The sequence below is a fragment of the Haemaphysalis longicornis genome, unplaced genomic scaffold (assembly GCF_048455015.1).
Source record: "Haemaphysalis longicornis isolate Haplotype H1 unplaced genomic scaffold, Haemaphysalis longicornis Haplotype H1 scaffold_9, whole genome shotgun sequence".
NCBI classification, from domain to species: domain Eukaryota; kingdom Metazoa; phylum Arthropoda; class Arachnida; order Ixodida; family Ixodidae; genus Haemaphysalis; species Haemaphysalis longicornis.
The window spans coordinates 13617847-13645422 of NW_027526460.1; the positions used below are offsets into that span (position 1 = coordinate 13617847).

Genomic DNA, 27576 nt, shown 5'->3' on the forward strand with positions numbered 1-27576 from the left:
GCTCTGATTGTTCAAACGTATGCCTGACAGTGGTGACAATTGGTTATCGTACCACAGTCTATCACACACTTGGCACGGTGTTCCAAAGTCTTGTTCGAGAAACTGGAGCTTGAACAGCCTTGTGGCTCCTGCAAAGGTCTCCTTCGGGTCCCTCTTCGTCGACGATGACGACGATGACCATGACGATGCTGTATGCGAACTGGTCTTGGGCATCGCATCATCCGATGGTTCACCGTTGCGTCTCTTATGGCGGAGCTGCCGAAGCTCATTATCCCGCTTGCGAAGCTCAGGATTTTCCCGACATCGCTTGGCCTCTTCGGCTAAGCGACGAAACTGCGATTCGAAACTTGGGATCCGCCCGACCAGTACGGGCGCGTTTGCGTGTTCTCTCGCTGTGACGTTGCTTGAACGCGGCCTGCTCTACATGAACGAACTACACGCGGTCGACCCATTACGGCAGCCGATCTCACACTGCGAGTATGTGCTACTCTGGAGGTCCAACCAAAGAATCCTTCACGTGAAAGCTTCGCGTTCAACCAACGTCGTGATTAAACTCGACGACCAAACGACAAACTCAACCACTAAAGCTTCGCGTTTTCCCATCGCTGTCGTTAAACAGAGGGGTGGTCGATTTTTTTTTTCTTTCACTTCGCCCACGATCACTTATCATCATCTTCGGAGAAAGTTGGCTTTCTCGCAGGGTGTATTGGCGTAAAACAGCATCAGTGAGAGCCATAAAGCTTCGCTTTAAAATGATATTTGAGACAGTTTATAAGGACTTTGGCGAATGCAAACGGGTCCCAGGCAGCTAGGGGAATCACCGCTTCCCCTCCCACTCCGAACTCTCTTGAAACCATAGCGCTACCAAGTTCACAATGCGCGCCGTCCTCCTCCCACCTTCATAGCGATGCTCCAAAGTATTTCTCCCCCACATTCAGCCACTCTAGCACCGCTTTGGCTCCGGCTCCTGACAACGACTCGATTGAAAAGCCTTCGCACAGATTTATAAACGTTCCGCTAGTATTCGGCCTGCGTGTTTGCATTGTTGCCGTCTGAGATAACAGCAACCAATAGGGACAGCGACCAATGGGAAGCGCAGGCCTCCTAGCGCGACGTGTACGTTCGGAGAGAAAGATGCATTCGGGAATCTTTCCTTTCAAGGTAGTTTCGCTCTGCCGACGAAGGGTAATTTATTATCAAGAGTAAAGAATGCTTAATTTCGGCTTACTTTTTTCCACAACCTCTAACGAGCCTCAACAGAGTGTCCCTCAGGTTAAGTGAAGAGACTGCACAGTATTATCCTTCCGTTCCTGTGGGTTTAAGCTTACCATGTCAAAATAAATGTATCAAGTGCTTGTTGGAGCCACTATACAATGTACGCCACTACGCACCTTCTGTTCATCAATCGTGGGCAGGGTTGTATGATCTGACTAATGTACTCAAGTCACAGACCCCGAGCGCCTTCCACAAGTGCGTATGGATATGAGGCGCATAAAGCGGAACAATAATGAAATCATTGAATATCTTGATCATTTCATACCCAAAAACATGGTACACGCACGTGCAGAACGCTTCTGAGGAAGGAACACAGTCTACTGTTTTTCGTTTGAGAGGATTAAAAGACACGTATGGCGGCCCATGTTTTGCAGCCGCATGACACCTACCTTCCGTTCATTACGCATGCAATGCTCCCTGCCCCGGTTCACAGTATTCTACCCTCAACGTGGCTAACAAATTCATCAAGCAGGGTTTACACTACAAGGCGTAGGTAACTTCACCGTACAAGCCCCTCGTACTTCAGCAGGAGCTCTTTACGCATAGAGAGCCTTCACTGGGCAAAGCGGAGCGAATTTACGTGCACGCGAAGAAGAACAGACATGACCTCGGGAAAATGCAGTGGGCACGAGCGTAATACCTTGCAGAGGTAGGCCGAGAGAGCCAACCATCAAAGCCTCGTTAAAGGGGCGCCGGCTGTTCCGCGAACAAACTCGGACGAGATCCGGAACAGTAGCCCGCTGGTTTAGTTCACGGCAGTTGAGAAATAAGAAGGGCAGAAAATCACACACCCCGAGGCAGCCAAGCGCGGAGACAAAGACGGCCCCCGAGATCCGCCGAGACGTCGTTAGGCGCATGATCGGAGCGGGGATGGAAACGCAGCGGCGGGTGTGTCTGCGTCAGTTGTGGCAGCCGTATATATACCTGCCCCGAGATGTCGGGGCAGTTTTGCGGAACGGGTCCGAGCAGAAGAAGCGCTGAAGTGATGAAGAACGGGAAAAAATGAATGACGGACGCAAGGATATATAGTCGGGCAGGTTTTTATTTCTTCGAGGTCTTACGGTTCGTTAAGGCAAATAATGTGCAGGCGACAGCTGGCGAACAGGTATTGCGCGGTGAACGATGAAGTGGGTTTTGCTCGGCTGCATACGATTGGCATGTCTGCGTCCGTCTGTTGCGCGCGTCTCCCAGGGACCACACGAGGCGACGAGGTAGAACTTTCCGCTGCGGGCGAAACTGCAAGTTCAGCGCTCAAGTTCAATGGAGTCAGTACGCTGCCTGACAATGGCACTGACGCCGCCGCCGCCGTTCTAGCGAAACCTGCCAATCCCACCATACCCCGGGCGCAGTAGCGCCAATTGTTCGAGAACTACCCGCCATTAAAACGCGCTGTTGGGATAGTTGGTACATATTGAATGGGAGCTCAGCGCAAAAAAAAAGACGAGGATGGTTGCAGACGAGACAGGCGCTACTTAGTTGTTAGTAGCGCCTGTCTCGTCTGCCACAGTCATCGTCTTTCTTGCGCTGAGCCAACCATTCAACTACCCGTGCACCTTCCCATTTTTCTGGAGGAAACAAGGCTGATTCGAGGCTGCAGTTGACATACCAAAACCTGTGGCTCGGAGTGCTGTGCAGTGATCAACCCCCGAGCTGTACGACTTAAGCTGTGCAGTGTGTGGCTCAGATGTTCTGCGCTTCAGCGTGAGAGATGCGCTCCCCCGCTTACAAGCGCTGACTCCCGCTACGGCGGCCCTATAGAGATTCTCTGTTTCCCCTACATACGCGTTACTATCCTATTCTCCATGCCCTATATTCCTTTCCTTCGCGCTAAGTTGTGTGCAGGAGTAGCCTGTCACTCGGTGCAGTAAGATCCGCAGTGAATCCTTCCCTTCTCGTTTTCTTTTGAATCAATAAACAACGAGCACTATATATATACGATGTAGAGTCGGCAAGTGCGGCACCCTCTCCAGCATGCTGCAAAGTGCTCTTTCTGTTGTAGTGGAGTTGTTGTTGTTGATAAACTTTATTGGCACACAAAAACAAAGAAAAAGAGCCCCGAAGTCCGGGGTTGCAAAAAGAAAAAACAATATTATACAGACGGGAGAACTTGACGAACGTGACCCACCAAAGCTCGCCACCAGGCCTCTAGGTCCGGTCCCTCCGACGGCGCGAGCCAGTCTTGGAGAGAAGAAGGAGGAGGTGAAAGGGATTGAAGATGAATTTCTATTGATGGTTGCGAAATAGAACAGTCCCAAAGAACATTCGGCGTATTGGGAAAGCCAGAACACTTAGAGCACCGTACAGGGCTGCGATGGCCTTCTAATCGATGTAATATGTGTGGGGTTGGAAGGCTGTCCGTTTGCGCTTGCCGGATAAGACAAGCATCTGCCCGGGGTACCAGGTGAGAGGGAGACGGAAGAGTCTGCCTATCCCTGACAAGCTGTTGCATAGTCTGGCGCCGATGGAGACGGGCTTGTCGCGCCTGCGTGGGTGGGTGGAAAGGGGTTGGCCAGGGCGTCTCCGAGTCTTCCAGGTGGGACGGAGCAGGGTAAACGATTTAACTCATACCAGCAAAACAACCAACGAAAAGTTGACGAATTTAGGATAGCGCTATAGTGCCGTACCCACGCTTATACGCGCTCCGGGCTACGAGCACCGCGCTCCTCCACTGCGCAGTTCCCGCCGCTGAGGCCACGTGACTTTTGATACCATCCGTGTTGACGCCTACGTCGACGACGGTCACTTTTCCATTCACAAGGCCGCGTTTGATGAAAGATATTAAAGTTTTCGCCTTAAAAAGTTTCCGTGAGATTTTGAACCAACACCTCCACGATAGTTCTACGGCTGCATTTTGAGTGTCGTACCTTGTGCGGATCACCAGGCCCAACTTAGCCCCCCGCTCCCGCGTGTTTTGTTTGTAAAACATGCGAAGAAGCAAGGATATGTTTATCTGGGTTACGGTATGTTGTACATGATATCCCGAGAAAAAGCGACGCCTACCCTGAAGTTACGCGCTCATTTTGAGAGACTACCTCGAAGCCTCTATTAACAGCTCGGACGGCTCATGGAATCCTGTGGAGAGGAAACCACTCCTACAAGAACACCATTAGTGCCCTCAATAAACGCTTTATCTCTCATTCCACCAGCGTGTGTCCACCGCTGGTGTTTCACCACCCAGCTTACGTGCACAGGGCTGCATCAATCAAAGCTCAACAGCGAATGAGCCTGTCCTTGCATGCGCGTGCAAAGGCGCCCATCAACGAGGCAGTGCTTATGTAACGACCACTGATTGCAGATTGCGTGTAAGGCGTCGACGATTGCTTGCTCAAGTTATGACCCAGGCAGAAGTGGACCCACACTGGCCGGGGTTATGGAGGGGTGGATACCTTGTTTTGTGCTAGCAGGCCAATTGGTGTTCCATATATATGGTAATCTTTTGTGTGTAGATTTTAACAAGGACGGGGTGCGCGTACGTCTGCTTTCTTTCATCCTCCTTAAAACCTGGGCTGAAATAATCGTGACCTCGTAGTATGGCCAAGACGAAAAAGGTGGAACGTATTACAAGGTTTTTTTTTTTTTTTAGTGCAGTCACTAACACTTCACAGTAACGTGAAACTCAAGATATCACTACCACGCTGGTCTGAGTTCTAGGATGGCGGTGAACATCCGCACTGCACGCTTCGCTTCCTCCATGCCGTATGGAAAATCACCATATATGGTAAAGTATAGGATACGGTGACTCCGGTTAGCGTAAATATGGCCGCACGACACCGGGAGCATTACCAAGATCCAAATATGCGAAATTCTGCGCGCAGTACAGACAGCGCTGCCCAGAGTGCGCCACCTGTCGGCCGATCGAGACGTCGAGCGGAAACCACCGGCATTCCTCGGCATGAATGGCGCGACTCGTGCGTGAATGAAACACGATAGTCGTGCGGGATCGCCTCTCCGAGCGTATGCGGGCACGTGGGTGGCGAGGGAACACCAATCTTCGGGTCACGTGGTCTGCTCGAAGCACTGGTCAGCGCGCCGTCACTCAAGAGGGCCCCGGAGGGAGAAGCGCTCGATCACCGCGAGATCCGCAAGCCTGGGTCCGTACTCGCATACCGAGGGCGAACATCTTCGACCGCCATCAAAGCGCCATAAACGGCACGCATGCCACTTCCCGCCCCCAGCCCAAGCAGCGTGGAGCTGGGGCCATGCCCCGTGCACCGTTTCCGTGCAAGCCCCTTCCAGCGGTCCCGGCGCGATACGGAGCGGAGCCCATTTCCCCTCGACTATAAGCAGGGAGAACCACCCCCACGCATTGGCGAGACGCACGATTTCGGAGCGGAGATCGTCTCGACCAGAATTCCCCCGCCCCCCTCCCCACTCGACAAATACCACGACTCTCTAAATTCCACTTCCTTGCCTGCATGCCCCGCGATGGTCCGCGCGTGCACAGGGCACCCGCGTAATGTGTCTGCCCCCGCCACTATAAGCGGACAACAAAGCCCGCAGAGGTGGACCATTCCGAAACAAAGCGCCCTGCAAAGGAACGGGGTGCATGCGCAGCCGACGCGGCGTGTCACATTACGCGGCCCGAAGCGTGAGCGCCGGATGGCGGCGAGCGCACAATACCGGGGCCAGGATCTCGCTTTAAATCTCGCTCGCCGGCATAAAGCACCCGCGCTGTTTGCACCGCGGCGTCGCGTCCATTAGACGACGGCTCGCCGAGCGTGTCGAGGGGCGGCGATCGCATTCCTGGCCGAAGCAGCGCCCACACGTAATTGTTATCTCCGGTCTTGACCCCCCGGGCGACCCCTGATCCGAGGCGAGATCCAGGGGGCGACCTCTGATACGGCGGCGGCGCTGCAGAATGGAATACCTCCGCCGACGCCACCATCAGCCGAGGTGCTGCGTTTAGGACGCTCCGCGGGCTTCACGCTGCCGCTGGCGCAGCGAGAACAGCAGGGCGAAAGATAAAAGACTCTCGAGCCTCGGAGGAATGGCCCGCGCAAGCGGTCGTGCACGCTGCGCCTCAAGACGGGAAAGGGGAGAACGCACTGCGCTGTCATCGGCGAGATATACAGTTGAGACGGCTACGCATTGGTCGAAGGAAGCTCCTGCGCGGCCTTTTGACATGAGTGGTCGATAGCAAGAAGCACCGTGAGCTGAAAGATGCTACAAAAGCCAGCAGCTGTAGGAAAGAATCAAACGCTAAAGACTGTCTTTGAGTAGGAGGTGACCACTGCGTACCGAAACCGCGTAGAGAATACAACCATTACTGAGTTGGGATATAAGAGCTGCACAAGTATCCTTTGAAACCCCCAGTTTGGAAGTTGGGGCCGCTCATTTAATGTTGCATTCTCCGGATGGCTAGTGCCCTTTGACACTAACGGGGTGATGCGAAGGACCTTTGTTCACCTTCTCTGAACGAAGCCCCGAGTAAGCTGCTTCAATAAGAACCAGCGCTGCGCTTACTAAATTTAGGTCGCTGGGGTGCCTTTGTCAAAGGCTTTGTCTTCTCTAACCCGCCTCGTAAGCTGCTCAGTTCTGACATTTTTTTTTTTCTTTAAAGTTGAGTAAGTGTTGCTAGCATGGTTGTCGGTGACTGTGCGCCTTTCTAATCCCATTCGAAAAACCGCTCAGCTACTTCCACCTTACAGTGTCACCGGTTAGTAAAAATCACGCAGTAGTAAAACTTACAAAGAATTCTCTCTGCTGGTTTAGGCTTCCACCGTACTGAGCCCACAAACCACACAATGATTCTTCTCCCCAATAGTGGTTGGACTGGCGTACCACTCATTCAGCCCGCCCCTTTCCATTTTTCTCGGGGAAAACCAAATTGCACGGCGGAGCGGCAGCCCTCGCCCATCCTACAACATTATTTCCCTCTAAACTGCGAAGGCTCTCCCCTGAAGTGGGCACACACGGACAGGAGAGAAGAACCAGCAAGAAGCGTCAGCAGCTTCACCGCCGGTGCACAATTTCTGAACACACTCACTGAATGCATCCGTGTGCGGCCACGAGCTCCTAGCACTTAGACGAAAGTGCATGGCAGCAAACGCAGGTAAATCTCTGAAGGAGCCGACCTTGTTGCCTATGGCTTGGACACCACCCAAATATTAAGGCTTTGACGATTGCAGAGTGTCCGCTGGAGGTTTGGTCACCCGAAGCAGCCTTTTTTGACGACAGCCGTCAAAAATAATTGTCGGTCTCTGCCCTTGCCAGTAAGCCTAGTACGGATGGGTGTCCGGCAGGGTCCCTCACAGGGTCACACGGAACAACGACTAGCGAAATGGAGACGGTCACCTTGTTGTTGTTTGGTTTTAGGCGAACCAGCGGTGCAAGCGTTCGTGTGTAATAATGCTCTCGCATTAGAAGGGCACCGCTACAAGGATGCGCGAGTCAGTGGCCGGGAGAGGAGATGAACCGCCGCCCTGCCTGGCTATCTGGGTGGCGACAGGAGGAGGAGGTCCTCGAACGCGCGCTATGAAGAAGAGGGCGCTGGAAATGAGCGCAAGGCGCGACGCGGACGGAAGCAATTGCGAGGCCCTGTTTGGCCAAGAGAGGCGGCTCGCGGCCCATCCTCTCGGTCAGCCAAAACACAGGGCTGCGCGCTGCTCGCCCCCGCCCGCAATTTTCGACCGCCAATTTGGCCGCGGCGGGCCTCCCGGCTTCGCTCAAGAGTCGCGCCATATTAGAGAGAGGGAGGACGACCAGCCCAGGCAGTGTGTACACGCTACGGCATAGTAGCATAAATGTACGTGTTACGTGCTGCTGCTGTAGTCCTGGCCGATCTCGACCGTACAGAGAGTCCGCAACACTACAACCACTCAATTCTTTTTGTTGAAACTTTGTTTCTGACCAGCGTGCAGTAGAGGCCTCCGAACACCTCCTCCTCTTTAACACAGTTCTTCTCCACCCCTCTTTTTCTTGGTTTCGGCCAATTTCACTTGTTCGTTATCTTCGCCTCCGAGGGCAAAAAAAGCGTCGCCCGAAGGCTTTCGGTGCCGACCACCAAGTGCTCTTAGCCCGGTTCAATAATTCCCGGAGCCGTTAGGCCTTTCCGCCCTCCCCTTTCGCTGCCTCAGGCCTGCGCCCCAATCGGCACTTGCGCGTCTAGCATTTCCGATGCATCTATCTCCGGCGGTCGGCCAGCATGCCGCAAGCGTAGCGTTTTCGGCTTCCTTTCTGTTTCCATCGCTTCGCGGCAGCGAGAGTTGAGCACGCGAGAGGTACTAGTTAAGTGGATCGCTTCGCAGGAACTAGCTAATTGGAATCGCTTCGCAATTAGCCGTTTCCACTTATTTCTGGTTCCGTGTTTCCAGTACGGGCCGTTGGGACCAGCCGCGCGATGCTACCTGGAGGATCCAGTGCCGCCTTCCGTGCTCTCTGCGCGCACTCGGTCGGCTCGGTGGGCGTAGCCGGCTGCACCGGGTTTCCTCCTACCGCCGCGCTAAACGGAGCACCGCTCTACACCGCCGCTGTTACAGTGAACGGCCCGATCGTTCCGTACAAAAGTGAATATCCGGCCTTGCCAAGAAGTGGAATAGGCAGTTTGGTACGATCGAGTACGCCGGTTGCATTTTCCGCGGTACAACGATGAGAATTTCGGCGGAGGCAAGTTTATCCGGAGGCCTGAGTCTTCAAGCAATTCTCCTCCTGTACGAGGATCCTGCCAGGAGTGCAAATAAGTCGACGGGTGCACAATCTGCCCGCAACAATTCTTCGTATGCTTCCTTAACACAACTGTAACAAGCCAATTGTTCTTCAACTGTGCGGTTTCTCTTGTGTGTATGCGGACGACTCACCCTGTACCGAAACCCCCTGTACCGAAACTGTCTGCACCGAAAAGACCTGGAATTGTATGCGGATGACATATTGCCGCTAACAAGGAATGCAGAGATATTTTCTCTAACATTTTGATTACTGTAACTTGGTGATGGCCAGCACCAAAAAGACATACCCAAACGTCCTTCAAACAACGCAAAATAAAATTAGCTTCACCGCAGGACTAGGAGCACAAAGGATTGTGCGTTCCGGAAGTATCACATTATTTGAGTCGATCATGTTTTTATGAGCTCAGATTTTTGCATAAAGATTTTCCATTCGTAGTCTCGTTGTGGATGGGGGCGATCCTTTTGTCTTTTTGCAACAACACAGGAATAGTATTTCCACTCAGAACATTTATACGTGAACAATACCATATTTCCCGTTATGCCATTTCCCGCGGAGTCGTGCCAAAACGGGAAGGGGAAGGGGGACGTCACCTTGTCAGGCTTTTTTTTTTGTAGCCTTTTTGACCGCCCCCATCGACAACTGAAAAGCCACTCCTTTACATATTGACGCAATAAACTTTCAACTTTCAATGATTTCCGCAAGAACTATAAGTTACAATTATTGGCCCCCATTTTTCGACAGTTACTTATTCGATACATACTGTTGGATTTGCTAAAACAGTTAGTGATTTTGTTCGCCGAAATGCATCATGCAGTTGTGCTTGTAAAACAGTGAGAGAGAGAGAGAGAGAGAGAGAGAGAGAGAGAGAGAGAGAGAGAGAGAGAGAGAGAGAGAGAGAGAGAGAGAGAGAGAGAGAGAGAGAGAGAGAGAGAGAGAGAGAGAGAGAGAGAGAGAGAAAATGCTCTTTAATGTAAACTGGTCAGGTCAGCCCTGCTAGGGACAAGGCTTGCTACACCAGATGGGGGGTGACTACGTTGATGAGTGGTGAATATTAGACATTAGGGTTACAGCAAGCTTTCTATTAAACCATTCTGCAACCAATAGCGTTATTTCTTTTTGTTGTTTTTTTGTCGAGTGATGGGAGTTTGCGTCGCATCTCAGGCCATTCTGGCTTTCCGGCTTTCCGACTGATTGATTAGTTGATTGATTGATTGATTGATTGATTGTAAGGTTTACCGCGCCGACGCAACGCAGGCGATGAGGTGCGCCGTAGTGGAGGGCTCCGAATTAATTTCGACCCCCTGGGGATCTTTAACGTGCGCCGAAATCTCGTACACACGGGCATTTTTGCTTTTCGCCTCCCTCAGAAAAGCGGCCGCCGCTGCCGGGAATCGAACCGGTGAGCTTGTGCTCAGCGGCGCATCGCCTTACTCACTGAGCCACCGCGGCGGGTTTCCGGCTCTCCGGCTCAAGTCTTCGGGCTTTTTTCAAGCTATTTTTATGGCTTTATCCAACGGGGCCGCTCAGTTTCTTTACAATAAATTTTATTTGTTCTTGATTCATTCATTCATTCATTCATTCATTCATTCATTCATTCATTCATTCATTGATAGGAAAGCCGAAGCAAAATTTACTTTCCGCTGCAGTGTGCGCACTCTACGCCGCCCATTCCCGTTCTTTTATGAACTTGGGGACGTTGGGAGATGCGGACTTAAATTCATGAGTGCCCAGGCGCGCTCTAAGTCAATCCCTAGGAATCATTGCTGAGCACTGCAAGTGATCGCGGTTACACGTTCCGAAAATTTTCGCCATATAGAACGAACTAACTTCTCTGCATAAACGTTCACAAAACTGCATAGCATTTTTTTTTCGGCGCATTTGGAATAAAGAAAGGACCACAAAGCAATGCCGAGTTTAACAAGTCGTTAATAGCGCGGCAACATGAAACGAACATATCAACCATAAATGAGGCAATAGCAGAGCTTGTTACGCGACCACTGATAATTCTTCTGAAATTAAGCCGTGGCCGGCGACATCGTTTCTTTCAGTACAACTGTGCGACATGTACATGTGAAACTAGATTTGTGTGCTAGACTAACCCGACTGTGCGAAAAAAAAAAAAAACTCTAATTCACTACCCGAACCACCAATATAGCTACAAATAGGTGCAAGGAAAATTTCCCCGCATTTCCCCGAGGGGAAGAATGTGAAAGTGCGAATGCAGGAGTTGAATTTGCGCGGTTCGGTAATGTTCGCGAAAGAGAGATCACACACACACACACAACTACAAAGAAAGAAAGATGCATTTATTCACAGACACCTATTTGTGTTGTCGTTGTACTTGATTGCTAGAGCGGATCTCAGCTTTGAAATTTCGTGTCAGTACTCCTTTAAGCGGGTGCATTAGCCCTTCTCACGCCCGATTCCTGGCCAATCCCCCACGTGGGTATGTGCCATGTCAGCGGCCAGGCAACGCGCGCCCATCTCCCCCCGTTGCCAAGGAAGATGAGGAGATTCCTCGCCAATCCCCCACGTGGGTATGTGCCATGTCACCATCTCCCCCCGTTGCCAAGGAAGACGAGGAGCGCGCGCACCCGCAGCTGTTGCTATGTGGACGGACGGCGGTCACCGGAATTCAGGATCGCTTATAAAGTGCATTCGCACTTAAAAACAATTTCAATCTGGCAGGCTTTTGTCATGCTTTGGAGCAATGCAGGCCCGAATTGCTGTGAAAGCATTGCTACGAGTGCCTGGGGGGGAATCGACAAACTATTGAAAAGGGGTAAATTGGCTGATGAAAAATGCAGCGACACTGTATACTCATCAAAGCATGAATTATGAGTGAAGCTGAAGAAAGTGTGTGGTGTTTTTTGATGTGAAGTATTTCTACAAGGACTTCAACGTGTTACTTCATCGTTGGCTGTTGCATGGCGTTACATGGTTAATTACTGTCCCGGGTTGGTCGCCTGTTGCGCTAAGCGTTGCGTTAAGCGTTGCGTTAAGCGTTGCGTTGGTTTGTAGAGCCCGCGAGCTGCGATTCAGTGTCCCGGCGCGAATTCTTTCGAGGCTGCGGACCACTGCAAATCAATCAGAGAGCCTTTACAAGCCATTACACGTGGCACGCGGGCGAGCTTACAAGTGGGCGCACTGCACAGTAAGCATGTTGCTATATTAGCATGAGCGTGCGGATAAGGTAGCAAGTGGGATCGAAAACAAAAATTAATTAAAGGCCCATTGGCGGACCTTCCAGAATGCTGCTGCGTCTAGTCCCTAGTTTCCTCGAGAACTTGAGGCTCGGCTCAACGCGCACGCCTTGGTGCGGCTTCCTGTTTCGTCGCCCTGCGAAGAGGCAGGTAGGGAACCGCGCTTCGACTTGATGTCACCTTGGCAACATCGTCGGCGTTGCGAATGCAGCTTTCTCCTTTCTCAAAGGCGGCTCTCTTCACGCGCTCTCCCCCTTCCTCGTTCCGCCTTCCACCGGCTTCCTGTTCTCCCGCCCTGCGCAGATCTTGCACGCGGTGATCCACGCTTCAACTTGACGCCAACCTGCCAGCGTCGGCACGGTTGCCAGGCAGATCTCTCCTTTCCCATAGGCAGCTCTCTCCGCTCCCTCGTTCTGTGCTCTTGTGTCGCTCGCTATGTTAACGAATCGATGCGGATCTAGGCGAAAATTTTGCGGACGTGCTTCATTTATCGCTCACGCAATAAAACCCCTCGTATTTTGGGCTGTCACCATATAAAAAGCATACGGGAAAAACGCCTCGTCCTCACAGTCTGATAGAATAAGGATTCCTGCACGCCGGAGCCTTTCAGAATGGTGGCGGCCAATTTTTGGGTACTTCGTGGTATTTTAGGCGCTGACACCATTGTCAGCTCGTGGTAACGTTTATCTCGCTCATCCGAGCTCGAAGACGCATTGTTTACGTTCGTCCGCGGCGGTGAGAATGGCAAGCGTCCAGTGTACGCCTTTTGGCAGCTCCACCCTCGAGCCGTCCTTGGGCTTCCAATCGAATAAGCCGGGGCAAAAAAGAAAAAGATACAAATGAAGGTCCACAAAGAAAGGAGAAAGAGGTGTGGTGGTCTGAAAGTCACTAAGTGGCTATAGTTTCTATCATCAAGTTTCTTCCCTTGAAAGCTGTTATTGAGTGTTTGATACCCTGCAATTATCTGCGCAAATTTAAAATATATGCCTGCACCGTCATCCCGCGACCACCACCGTCATCCAGCGCAAGAGTTTGACAAGGTCAAATTCAGTTGCTGAAGGTGCGTGTCAGAACCCGTCAAAGTAACCGGGAAACCGCGAGGTTGCGGTAGCAAGACGGCACAATCGGCATGGTGCGAAAAGCATGCACTGATACACCAAGAGCGTGTTTTTTAAGAGCGAAGCTCTTTAGCAAATCGTAATTTTTCGTGTCCGCTGTAAAAACACAGAGAAATCGCCGAGCGCGCGTGCACGTGAGTGCGTGCCTCGCGACGACCGCCCAGCTTCCCCGGCGCACGTTCGCCAATTGCCAAGCTCACCCACCAAGGAAGATTGGCCAAGATTGGCCAAGATTGGCCAAAAGAACATGAGCGTTAGCCGTAATCGTGGCAACACTTGTTTGGAACGAAAAAGACACGTCATAGCGCACGCCCCTCCAAGGTGATGTCCAATGATTATCATTTCTAAAAAAATGAAACAAGCTCGCACTTATAGCAACAGTTATGGAGTAAAGGTCGTTGCGGCAGCGAAGAAGAAGCAAATCGGCTGCAGTCGTGGACTTAAACCTTCGTGATGGTCGTGAAGGTTGCGTAAAGCGTCGCTCCCTTCACGTTTTGCACGTTAGTGTGAGCTTCTTTCATGCTTTTTTTAAAGCAAAGCTTTACCTCTACCAGCCAACGGTTCTTTCGTGGCGGGCGGGGCAAGAAACTGCCAACGCGGCTGTGGAGGGTCAAGCCGGTTATCACTCACGGAGCAAAGTATAGATGGCGCGGCGAATTTACCCAGCGTTTCTCGCACGCTCACGCCGGCGGGCGCATCGGCGCGACCCGGCTTTGTCGTCGGCTTTAGCGACGGTTGTTTTGGGCTTGTTTTGGCGCAGCTTCGCGTCCATTGCGCGCTTCCTTCGCACGGCTAGATTAAATTGTTCGACAGCACCTCCTGGGTAACCCGGACATAACGGAATTAAGTGGTCGTACGGCAAAGATACGTGAAATATTGGTTTGCAGGGCGGGAAAACAAAATGTAGAGACCACATACAGACATGCGGCCGCTAGACAAATACTACCTTTGGCGCACTGCTTGCCCCGAATTGGGACTCCGTTTTCTAAATTGGTGCAGACCAATTCGGTAGTGTTTTAATAGGCATTACAAAAGGCGAAAGGAGCAACTGGTTCTGATAAATAGCGATTGCAAGAGTTTCCTCAGATTTCTCGCAATTCTCAAACTTAGTAAACTGAATAATTTAAATCGTTGTAGGTGGGAGTCACTGAGCTCACTGGCCGAATTGTTTCGGTCTCCGCGCTTGTGTCTCGCGGTGGTGTAGCCCCGAGCTAGCACATCAGGATGGCTAGGCTCCGCTGTCTCACCCTTTGAATGACGCTCCTCGCCGTTTTCTTTCTGCCGACGCACGGCCGGGCTACAGCGGCGGCGTCCGCCGCTCTAGCCCGGCCGTGGCCGACCCTTCTGCGTTCCGGACGCCGCCCCTGCGAATTCTAGGTAACACCAGGCAGAATCACTGGTTTCAATCTTTGTAGAGACACGTGTGTGAATTGAAGTGACGTCTCATGGGCAATTGTTTTTGGTGTCGTTTCCAGTTTTGCTTTCCAACCACCACCTTCACAGTGTGTATTGGAGCCAATTTTTTGTTTTACCAATTGCGTTCAAAGAAGATCCACAAGTTAACATCTGCGTTTCAAGCTCGTTCCTAAGCTGTAAAACGCACTCACTAAAGTCGAACACCACTTTGTATTTTTGATACATTTTTTTAGATGCGACGCATCTCTTGCTCTGAGGCATGTCCCTCCTGCGTCGGCGTCAGCGGCGTCCGCATGCCACCTGCGCATGCGCGACTCTCCTCCGCTTTTCTCTCCGACAGCTGTACGCAACACTCTCACTCCGTATCATTATCATAGACAACAGCTGCGTGCGCGCGCTTCGCTCGCTTTGCTCCGCTCCAGTCGCGCAAGTGCGCGCATGCGCGACTCTCCTCCGCTGTTTCCTCTCCTTCAGGCGCTGTGAATATAAAGCGGGTAGCGCGCTGCGGCGGTTCAGTCAGCGCTCGCTCTCGTTCGACTCCTGCATGACTTCGATTGATGACTTCGTGCTTGGCTTGATTCTTCCGATGAAGACGTGATGGAAGCGACGGTCCTTTCAGCGAGTGGATTGACGCAATCCAATACCAGCGTCACCCCAAACGCTCAAGGCAACGTTACGGCCATAGAGAATCAACCAATGGAAACGCCAATGGAACCCCCCGATGCGTCGCATCACATCAGGGTTCCCCTCGCGGGAAGATGGGCGTAATTTTTTTCTTCTGCGTGCTATAAAATGCTTTGTTACCTTCTCCTATGTAAAACCCGATGTGCCACGAGGGTATCCTAATAAACAAAATAAATTAATTAATTTAGCCAAGTTTTAGGTCTTAGCAGGACGGCGCACTCATGAAAACACACTCCTGGGCTACATTACGAGGTTTCTATTCCAGGAGGTTGCCACAACCTCAACTTACAACAGACGTTGAATAGCGGCTGGAAAATGCAACCTATCTGCTGACTGAGTGAGCTCATTAGTTTTGAGGTCCATTTCACATGAGGAGTGTGAAGTTGAATGATGTTGAAGTTGGGGCTGAGGTTAAAGCGATGTCCAAGAACGACGAAGCTGTCTTATCGGCGCGCTCACGTTTCCATCATATGGCAGTCGCTCAGGTGTTGAGCCGTTGAGCACGAGAACACGGCTTCGATTGCGGCTGCCGCAGCCGTTTTTCTGATAGAGGCGAGAAAAGAAGACACCGGTGTGTAGAGATTTCGTCGCACGTTAAGAATCCCTAGGGGGTAAAAATTAATCTGTAGTTTCCCACTATGGCGCTCCTGAGAGCCAAGGTGTAGTCTCAGCAGAAAAAAAAAAAAACGTGGGTGGCATCCTCAGTACAAAGGGCCGCGCGCTAACTCTATACAGGGTATTTTCAGGGAAGCCTTTAAGTAATTTACAAAAATAGGCTTTCGGAGGTAAAATTGTTTTTTCTTGCGCGAAGTGATCAGGGGCCGTGGCGGACGAAATAAAACGAGGTCCAGTTTCTATTTACGGTAACAATTAATCAGTACTTGTTAATTAACTTTTTAATTATTGCAGTTAGGCATGTGATTGTAATGTGAAAATTGTAGAGGATCATCAGTCAGACCGATATCCGGCGTTAGACTTGCGAAAATGTAATTTCCCACAGAACTATGGGCTGAGTACTTCAGTCCCCCGAACGCGCGCTTCTGCAGATCGGCGGCTGCGAAGTGCCGCAAAGCCACACTCCCGTGTTGACGTCACACGTCAAACGTACGCCGCGCTATTGTGCCTAGAATATATTCTAGCCACTATAGCCGCGCTTTACCGCGGCCGGGCTAGAGCGGGACTGCCCGAGCGCGCGCCTCCGCTCTGATAAAGCGTGGCGTACGTTTGACGCGTGACGTCAACACGAGAGCGTGGCTTTGCGGCACTTCGCAGCCGCCGATCTGCAGAAGGGCGCGTGAGAAAAATAACACCGCGCAAGAAAAATAATTTTACATCCGAAAGCCTACTTTTAGAGCTTAAAGTCTTCCCTCAAACACCCTGTATATCTTATTTTCTTGCCCACTCACTTGAAACGCTAGAGAGACCTAATTTCGAATCTCGCTGGGCCCAACAGTTTTGATTAAAGTTTTAATGTACGCCTTTTATTTCAGTAAAAGCAAGAAGCAAGTACGCGGGCTGGAGTTCAAGAAACTACAAAGGATCGCAATGATTTTCACATCATGGTACTCGGAACTAAAGATCCGAAACGTCGACTTGTATTGTTTTGGAACATCGTATCAGTGATATTAACTTTCCAAATGCGTGGTAATACATCGATACGGAAAACCACCTCCTGTTTGGCCGCAGTGTACACAGTCCCAATGATAGGCGAATACTGATGCTCTGACCACCAGTACACTTCGAAGAATTTACGAGATGACCTGCTTTTGAAAGGCACAACACAAAGCAAAAAATTTATTTCTGAGCCACGTATTCATCTACCTCTTGCAATTTCACAGCGTCGACGCTTTAAGCGGTACTTCATCGCCGTGCGTCTGGCATAACGTCCGGTACAACGTCGCCGTGTGTCTATAGCTGCGGGTTAGCCGCCAGCATTACTGCGCATGCGTCTATGCGTCTAAGAGATTGCTAACCCCTGCAAACAATTTTATGTTTCTCCTTTTATATTGCGTTATAGCCGGCACAGAGGCACAAGCGCCGCCGAAAAAGAGTTGTGGCCCCTGCCTATCTTACTGAAGCTTCCCCGCAGTGGTTTTGTGCTTGCAGGGGTGCATCTTTTCAAAATGGGCATTTGTTTTTAGGGGCGGTGCTCCTTAGGTGCTCGGGCTATCGGCGTCTCATGTCGTCGTAGTATCATGTACTTACGGTACTAAAACGCCGAGACACTCATTTTCCAACGCCTCGCGCTAGAAATTAACGCATACTAAAAGAACACACCGCGAAACTCGTGTCCCAATGCCTCGCGCTAGAACGCTTCGTGCTTCAAAGGCACGGGACTTTTACAGTAAGGCCGTATGCCTCTACCCCCGAATGGCTTCATCTCTATGGGCAAAAACGCCAAGGTGCCAAGAATACACTTATACACTGCATGCTTCGCCCCTCCCCGGGTGTACAATTAGTGGAGATGGCCCCGAATTTTATGCAGAGATGCATTATAGTCGGGGGTTGTCGTGCGTCCCTTGGCCGGCGTCCGCAGCGCGTCTGATGATGATTGTGGCATGATGCCCCTAGGGATTGGCCAACCAAACAATCCATCACGAGATAGCTTCGCGTTCAACCACCATCGTCATCTTCCCGTAGGGGAACCGCTGAAGAAGAAGAAGGAGAAGAAGACAAAGCTGCGAAGAGGAGGGTTGCGTGAGTTTTGGCTACCGTTATCCTCCTCGGACGGCGCATCTTCCCGATCTGAACCCGGTCGAAGAGCGGCTCATCGCGCCTCGACTCCCCTTCATGAGCATCAGGCGGCTGACTCGAGGCAACGGGCAGTTTGGAATCAAGGGACAGGCGGTGAACGTGCCCATCGACGCATCGAAGGTTGTGCGGTGCCTTCCTCGCATGGTACCCGAGCACGTTGCGTTCGACGTTCGCATTTCTGCATCCTCACAATCCCCCTCGGGGAGGTGCGGGGGAATTTTTTTCGTTTAGGCGCGAAGCCTCTTAGGGGCTCAGGCTGTCGGCGTCTCCTATTGTCGTCGTCTCATCTAGTCCCGGTACTAAAACACCGGGACACCCGTTTTCCAACGCCTCGCTCTAGAACTTAACGCGTACTAAAAGAAAAGTGTATAATGGTTAAACCGGTTAAAAAAACTAACATGATTTAAAGATTTGTGGAACGCTGCCTGTCCGCTTCAGCAATCGTCAAGCACAAGCAGAAGCTGTTTGTAGACGGGTTATAATTTGTGTTACACTCAAGTACCCCCCAGGCTCTAGGTGCTAGGCCTTATCGGCTCGGGTGGTCGGTAGAGCAAGAAAAGGCATATTGGACTGGTGCCGGGGCCTGGTTAATCACCTAGCCGCGTACTTGCGTTTTTACAGGTGTAAGCCATGTGGTGCGGATGTAAACCGCGTGATTGTGTTGCTACTGCCAAAGGTAGTTCCAATTGCATTATGTAAACAGAGGTCATGTTCTGAGTATTCAATAAGTTTTGTGGCCCCAAATGGGAAGGTGGGCCAAATAAGTGTATGCGGTACAGTCAACAAACCAATGGTCGGTTTCTTTTGTATTTGTTTTTGCATTTGAATGTTTTGTAGTTGCGTATGTAGCAAGGAAGACCCGAGTAAATGAAACGTCTTGTGTAAAGGGAGCTGGTGCTTGGGGTGGGGGAGCAGTCCCCCCCTCCCAGGACACAGGCTGTCCTCTCAGTGCACAATTTATGTACCAAGAAGTGTACGTCATTTGCATTCGTGTTCATGCAATGTTAGTTTTTCACTCATTTCGTATCTGCTTTGATAATAGCAAGGAGATATGTCGTCCTGCAATGTAACGAACGGACCGAGTATGTGAACGTGGAAAAGCGTAAACACGGGTGTTTTGTACTTCCTTTTGTTACAAGAGAAAAATAAAAATTCCTTTGGTAGCGGTCACGAATAACATCCTGAGCATCACTGTTGTGCCGTACTGACTTTCAACGAGTTTCTGAACCCTTTCTTTGAATACATCTGAACTTTTTGTGCATTGATTTCAGAGTACACTCTTAATCTGGTTCCATGTAAATTCCAGTTAAACGGGGCGATCCACATATTTTTATCTGGATCCAAACGAAGAATAACTGGAACGAGAGATATAAGTGGATCTTATCTGGAACTGTCCATTTGTTTTCTTTAGGTTTGTGTTTATTATGTGGAACCGAATAAATGAGGGGATGCGCTGTCGGCCGTTCCAGTTACTGTTCCACTTATGTCCCAGTAAAAATTTTGGACAGTGCTTTTGTATATTTTTTGCTCGTGTCTTGTTCCACATAACTTGTGCGCTGCAGTGAAGTATGCACTGAATCGTGCAATAACTGGAACAATGAACCACATATATATTTGACGCGCTTTGGCGCACAAGCACACGCACAAGCAGACATAGATACAGACACGAACGCACACCCACACATACACACACACACATGCATGCTGTCACACACGCACACACGCACGCACCACATAAAATTTAATAAACTTCGTCGATATCTATGGAACTGTGTTAGAGAAGTATACTTATATAAGACGGCTAAGACGTATTTTTAGTGACGTTATCTGACAGAAAACAATATGTCCACTGCTATAACAACACCGTACAAAGCATGAAAGGTGCGAGAAAAGGGTATCTTAGCGAAAATAGAAATTTCACGAACCCCTTTCAGGTTGTCTGCGGCGCTCAGACCGCTTTAGTGAATATCGTCTTTTGCTAATTGCAGACGCGCAGTACGTCTGAAATCCCCAATGACTCGAATTTGAGAAGGGCCAGATGTCCTCAGGTTCTCCTTCTGCGTTTGGGACAGAGCCGCGGTAGTGCTGAAGAATTCATTGGGCTTTTGTGGATACCTCATAAAGAAATATATATAGTTGTTGAGACTATTGCATGTTCTGCATTTGGTTCACAAAGCGTCGCCGAAACATTGTCTTTTGCTCAATGCTCAGCCATCAGCTCGCTGTGTTGTAGTACGTGCACAATTTTAAGTGCTTTACAGGAACGTATGAATGGCTACAATCTGCTGTAAAATAGGTACTTAGTCCACTTTATTTATGCCCTGATGCGGTATATACATAGTGTTAACCGACGGTGCCGCATTTTACACTGCACGCAGCATGTCACGAATGCAGTTATATATGCTTGGATGTTCGTTAGCATTTTTCGTCTCGTGCATGCTATTAAGGGTGACTCACCTGATCCAATTCATATGGGACTCACTAATTCATGACGCAAATTCATGAGACTTACTAATTCAAAAGCACCATGTACCGATACAAGAAGTTTTACAAATTCACAGAAATGACACTAACGACCTGGTTTGCTTCTTCTAGAAATACAGTAGACCCACGTTAAGACGAACTTGGTTAAAACGAACACTGATTAAGAACCACAACATTTTTCTCTTGTAACATCCACAATGCAATACACCTCCGCTTAAGACGAATTTCGGATAATACGCATACATTTTTACGGTTCGTTCGGGTTCGTCCTAACGGGAGTCTGCTGTATATCATTTCTTCGCAGAGATAAAAAAAACAAGAAACGCATTTTGGTTTATCCAGTCTTCACTGGAAGGTGCTAGCGGTCTCACCATGCGAGAGTTTTATTTCTTTGTTTCAGTAGAGAAGCGACATATATCTAAAATAAGCAAACTAGGCCGTTGTGAATATCGGTATGTATTTGTAAAACTATTCGTATTGGTGCATGATGGTTTTTAAGTCCGTTGGTCATGACGTAGTAAGTCCGATAGGAATGCTAACATGTGAGTCCCTTTTAATTTCCACAAGCAAAAACAAGAGCCTCTTTGCAAAGAGCGGTTGACTGGGTGAACGGAACTAAACCTAGATATACCACGTGATACCTGCATTATTTTGTATGTATTAATGCTGAAATGACATTGTAATTCCTAATTATGCTGTGCAGTAACGGCAAAAATACGCAGAGTTAACTTGCTGTTGTTGTGTCTTGTCATAGTAATTGAAGTTCATTGAATGACCCGCCTTCTCCAGCTGCTTCCCCAGTTGCTGTTTTCCTGTAGTATTGGTGTTCAGGAGGGAAAAGGGCTGGGAAACGGGCCGATGTATTATTACTTACTAATTAGCTGTAAGTAGCTTTATATAACGTGGGTATCTAAGAGCGTCGCAGTATATTTTATTGACTACGGAAAGGCTTGTTGTCAAGAAAAGCAGTAAATGAAGCCACGCCCTTTTGCATTCATTGTAAACAGTAAAGGAGAAATTGTCATCCAAAGTTAAGCTCGGATATCGCACGCACTCACGACCCTCCGCGAGAAACAACTTTAGCCAGTACTAACGCGCTAACGCGGCTATTATCTGAGCTTTGTTTCGGCCTCAGCGGGCGTAAACGTCCGCTTAGACGCATACGCCTGTTTTCCGAATCCAATAAAAGCCATCACGTGTGCCGAGTTTGTATGAGTTCTTATGCGGGCGCATCGCCAAAGCCTCCGCGAGAACGAAAGTACGCCGAAGCCATGAGGAAAAGACTGCCACTCCAGTAGCGCATTCAATGCGCATGCGTCAGCAGCAGCACGGCAGAGCTGTTTTTGCGTTGATTCACGGTACAGTGGGGCTGCAACGGGTACGATGACGACCATGGAGGAAAGAAAAGGTTAGGAGGGGCCCTGACGTCACATTTGTGAAGCCGAGTCCCGCCATGACTTGAGCCCACGGAGCCCAGCACTCTATCCCATCATCCTTTGCTGCCTCCGGTTTGATTTGACTAACATGGCGTCGGCCTGCCCTCCCGCTTCGAAGCAAAAACAGCTTCGTCGCTAATTCCTCGGTGCGATGTCATCTTCTAAGCTGTTGATTTCGCCTTCAATTTGCCCATTCTAACCCTCACCCAAAGTTTCAATCGAAAAACGGCCTTTGTTTTTGAGATAGAAGGACGATTTTTCAGCTCTTAAGCCTGGCAAAGTAGCGTTTGTCGTCGTCATAGCAACAGGCTCGCGGGATGGCAAACGCAGACGCCTCCGACGGCAGAGTTTTCAAACTGGCCTAATCTAAAAACGTTTGTCGTAGCGACTGCGCTGGTTTGCAAGCGTAGCGAGGCAGCCACATACCAAGCGCTTTAAAAATTTGTCCGTTTTATTTGACCAAATTTGGCCGCCGCAGTTGTAAACAAGTAAGCAACATTGTCCATGGGCTCAAGAAAAATGACGTAACTTCCTCCACACTTTTCGCAATGCATTGGGATGCTAGGGGCCTCTCCTGAGTATTCTTTCCTCCATGATGACGACGGATGAAAATCGGGACTGCGTCAACACTTACGACAGCAGCGCTCCCATCTTCCAGGATTCCCTCCGCTAATTTTACGGTCTTCCGCATGCAGCGCCACCAGTGGCACTCCCAAGCGGGTTTCTCAATTGCTCGCGCGATGCGCCTGATATTTACTAAAGAAATTCTCGGTCACGCTGGCGAGAACCGTTAGCGCCGTTAGCAGTTTAAATTGGGTTGATTGCGGCGTGCAACTGCGAATTTTTTCATATCCCTGGGCTGTATTTCCTGCTCGACGATGTGGAGTTTTGCCAGGAGGCGCAAAAAAGGTCAGTGCTGCTTATTTATGTGCTGGTAACGGTTGTTGTTCAGTGACATCCTTGTTAACTGCGTCCGATAAACATACCGCGTCTATGCCCGTTGTTCGTGTGTCGTTCATGCTTGTGGTCGCGGCGTGTAACATTTTGTGTTGGAGAAACGTTTGCAGCCGTAATTTACCAAAACTCCCGTGTTCGTGGGTCAGAGTCGGCTTGAAATTTCTGACTGCGTACGTCAGAAGTTCCTGGTTTGCGCGTTTCATGAGTGGATGTTCCCTTACTGTGTGGCTTTGCTTAGTTGTATATTGACGGTAGCTGTGTATGTCTGCGGTAGCGAATCTTCTCGGGTTAGTAGCTCGCGATAATCGCGCGTGCACACGTGTACAACTCTCAAGCAAGTTTGTCGGAGCGTCCGTCCTTAGATTTATTGGTATTTTTAAAACTTGCGTGGTAATTGCGGCGTTGTGTTAGTCTGATGAGTAGAATGCCATTTACTGTGCTTACCAGACCGGGAGTCTTCGACCTTGCCCGTTGCGCGCAAGGTAGACGCTATTTCGAGTTGTGTTGATGTGCTTTCAAGGCGTCAGCTTACGTTTATCTGTGCAGTGTGTTATGCAGTTCCATGTTTCTTCCAATTCCTTTGACCAATTGAGATGATCTATTTTACATTGCCTGAAGTGTAGAGAAATGGAAGGGACAGTGGTTGTCTTAGCAGTACCGCAGTAACAAACGTTTCTTTTGTAGATATGGGAAGAAATATGTGGAAACACGCAGCGGGTATATAGAAAGTGTGCTGCCGTTTCTATGCTGTTAATGTCAGTGGTAACTTGAGACTTCAGGATAATTATCCAATATCCATAATTAGTGTTTGCTACTTCAGGAACCGCGTTAGAAATAAGCCACTCTTGCATTTTTATGCCGTCAATGTCGGTGGCAACCCGAGAGTCGAAATAATTTCCGACAACGCTCCGGTGATAAGTTCTTGCATCACTATGTGCACCCAACATTAACCCATTTCTGTGCTTCCTTGAAATTATAAAATATACTGCGAAAGCAGATTGCTACATTCTGTATTCGATCTGTGCAACCTGTCCAGATGCAGACTATGGCTGACTGTGGAGAAATTTGTCTCTACACTGGTAGGTTGCGACAATTGTTTTCCTTTGTCTGAAGAACAGAAATTAAAACGAATTATTTCCATTCCTTACATATACCTGTGAAATCATGGCTGTGGCATTCACTGTGGCTGAAGACATCTTCGGCACGCCGAGGCGTCGTCGTGACAAGTGTGCAGATTGTGAATGCATTGTGGAAGTCATAAAGCCACGAAAGAGTGCCTCTTGAGTGTTGCGTATTATACAGACGTTCACCACTCCGCATGGAGCAATGACAGGTGAGCCTAAAAATGTTCAAATATTTTTATATTTAAAATTGTTTCGCCTGAAAACGTTACCAGGGCTCGTGATGCAAAATAAATTTTAGCACAACTAATCAGGCCTTGTACGAGATCTTGTAGTACTCCCTTCTTAGAGGGAAGCGTAAATTTATGCTTCGATATTTTTATACTGTTTTTATTTCTAGGAAATAGGGCGGACCGGGACTTAAAACAATGGAACAAGGAATGCATACTGCCATTTTCCTGGTTCTTGAAGGCGTGTGTTCACCGTTCTTGAAGTAGTGTGTTCACAAAAGGGAAACACGTGAAAGCCGTTGTACGGGATGAAATCATTGCATTCTACAAGTAAGTACGCACTCCCAGTTCTGGAACTTTGATGGTCCCTTTTTAGGTAGTTGCATTATACGTAATGGCTTCGGAACACCATTTCAGTGACAACTTGACCTGTAGGTGAAAACAACAGTAAGAGCTTTTGGGAACACGTTGGCGAAACTTTCTTGGAAAATCACTCCGAGGAGGCCCTGCCAGGAACGCCTGCATCTTAATTTTAGTTGGGCAAGTTGGCATTTTATTTTTGTGGGACTCAATTTATGGTAGTGTTTATTGAAGCTGGCATTTTATTTTTGCGGGACTGAATTTGTGGTAGTTTTCTTTGTAGCAAAATCTTACTCTAAGAATAAATCGTGAACTCCAAATTGGGAAATACCTTCACATTCAGCCTGTTTCGGATGCTGCAACATGTGGACAAAAAGACTATTATTTTGCATTCAAGTTTTGCAAACATTTTGCTTTCACATTGAGAGTTGCTGCTGTGATAATACGGCGCCACGGCCACGCCCAATGCGGTTGCTTTCCAAAATTAGAGAACTGCCATTGACAGTCTGTGCTAATATTTTTTGTACATTGTTAGCAGCATTCCAAGAAAAGAAACCAAGAAATCGCTGATATTTCAATCAATTACTGTGCTATAAAAGGGGTATCCTAAGCAACTCACTCATTTAAAGCCATCGTCTAACAAAATTTTCTTGTTCCTTCCTTAAAGGTACATGACGTGGTCCAGTTATTCTCGACGTCCAGTTATTTTGAGAGAAGAGAATGGCAGCGTAAATATTGTCTGCAAGAAACACGTCATGGATTTTCCGCCTGCATTGTCGCATCAAGATGTGGTCATCCTCCTCGCCGTATATTTCATCTAAATCTCCTGAAACTTATGCGACTTTGGAGAGTTCTTGGGACTTTTGCAGAGAGTTCTTGGCCATTTAACAGTGGCCTGGTGTCATTTAAGTTTAAAGCTCTGTTGAAAGACTTGATGTTGTCACTCTACTTGGGGTTTTAAATTATTGTTAGACGTTTAAGCCTATTCGGAAAGATATGTCGTGGTTCAAATGATTGGTAGATGCAAGCGGCATGTCAACTGCAAAAGTGAAGTCGTGCTTTCCTTTGCAATTTTTCATTATTGGCACAAAGCGCAGGCTGCCTTTGCCGCTGCTCTGTTACTCTGTTAATGTAGCTAATGGCACTGCACTGTAACGTTTTTATTATTCAAGTGCAGCTCGAAATTTTTTCCATGGCAGTGCTGCTGTTGATGGATGCAAACGTGAGAGTAATTATTTACACAGACGGTTTGGGGTTTTATTAATCAATTTTTGTACTGTATCTTAGCTGACACCTAAGCCCTAGAAGAATGCGAAATATACATATTTGGCTTGAAAAAGTTGTTTACTTTGGACAAAGTTGCATTTCTCGCTTGTTAGAGGCAGTGCTTTGGTCACAAGCATACTGTCGTCATGATAGTAGGGTTTGTATAGCACGCAACTGAATTTTACCTCAGATAAATGTTTCGGCTGGAAAAATGCTTCCAAGTTCGCTTGGTAAAATTGGTCACCTGTATGTTTCAACGCTACCTGGCTTGGTTATTTGGGATGTCTGAATTGTTCTTGAGGGAACTAATAACGTCTTTAGAGTTAGGCTGCTTGATAAATTTTAAAATGCGTAACATGCTCCGAGCTATCTGGTTTGTAAAATTTTGTAAGATTCACACTGGGTGCTATGAGCTTTTTTTTTGGATAAGTTATTTTAAATAGCTACAAATTGTCGGGGAAAGAACGCGGCTTGAGTGAAAGGCTTTTTCAGGGCGCGTATATAGTCGGTTTTGGCTACAGTTAGCTTGATATTACAGTTAGCTTGATATTGATATATGGTGTATGTTTTAGTTGTGCAATAGTGCCACATGCTTCCGGTAATTTTTTCTGTGCAAATGTTAAATTGTTAGTATTGGCTCCGGTGTTCTTTTCCTACATTCTTGCAGGTCTTGTGATAATCCAACCGTGTATGGCTTGTATTTTTGGCTTTTCCCTACAATTTAATAGCAAACTGCATTTTTTGGAACCGGGATGCGTAAACATGGTATGGCAAGCGCTGTGGGTACTTCCGCATTTGCGGTACCTGATTTCATGTCATAAAACAGCATATTTTATGCTCACTGTTGTGTAATGCTTTTTGAGTTACTGCGAGGATAGATGTACAAGTCTGTTTGTGACGCGGTTGCGCTTAAAGCCATCTTTATTACCCACGTGTTTTTAGCAAAAAAGAATGGTAAATATTAGCAAAAATAGGAAAATGCCACTTAGATCGTTTTGGCCACTTGATATCGTTTTGGTATTTGATCCTGTACGCTGGTCATTTTCTGCCCAAGTGGAAACAGATATGTCTCCGTATCTCAAATGTACGCAATACTACGAGCGAATAAAATTTCCTTAGTGTTTTTAAAAGCATTGTATCAGTGCTAATAGTTGGTTTGGTGTGTATTTTAATGCGAGTCTTGTTTCTTTTACATGCAGCCAAAACCCAGAACAGGATTCGGCGGATGAAGCCAAAGTCTCTGTGTGCCGCTCCAGGTATCTCAGACCAACTTTTATATAGAACTGTGCTCCGATAGGCAACTGTTGGGAACTGTCAGGGATCACACTGCTGCGGCGGTTTCTGTTTTCCAATTGTTGGTATCACTGTGGGCCATATGTCAAGGCTGCGTTAGAATGGTGCTTGCGGTTTCCTTCTGATACCAATGCATCCGCCAGCCTGGCAAATGACCTCAGTTTATACCAACAGGAAAGCAGACATGTTGGAAAAGTGGAGTCCCATAGACAGCTTCTCAACGTCTATCGGAACACCGTTTTATATAAACAGCTGGTCTGAAGGTACCTGAAACGGCGCACCGGATAAATTCATAATCATTTTACGTGGATCAG

The 27576-nt window shown here is 48.7% G+C and overlaps 1 protein-coding gene and 1 long non-coding RNA gene across 2 annotated transcripts in view; one reads left to right on the top strand and one right to left on the bottom strand.

Annotated features, from left to right (window-relative positions):
* The window catches only part of LOC144152304 (uncharacterized), a gene marked incomplete in the record, with an annotated part of 411486 nt that overhangs the window by 317732 nt on the left and 66178 nt on the right, over positions 1 to 27576 (bottom strand).
* Positions 22708 to 24790, top strand: LOC144151674 (uncharacterized). The gene is made up of 3 exons (XR_013318937.1): positions 22708 to 22944; positions 24185 to 24325; positions 24514 to 24790. It is a non-coding gene; the product is annotated as an uncharacterized LOC144151674 (long non-coding RNA).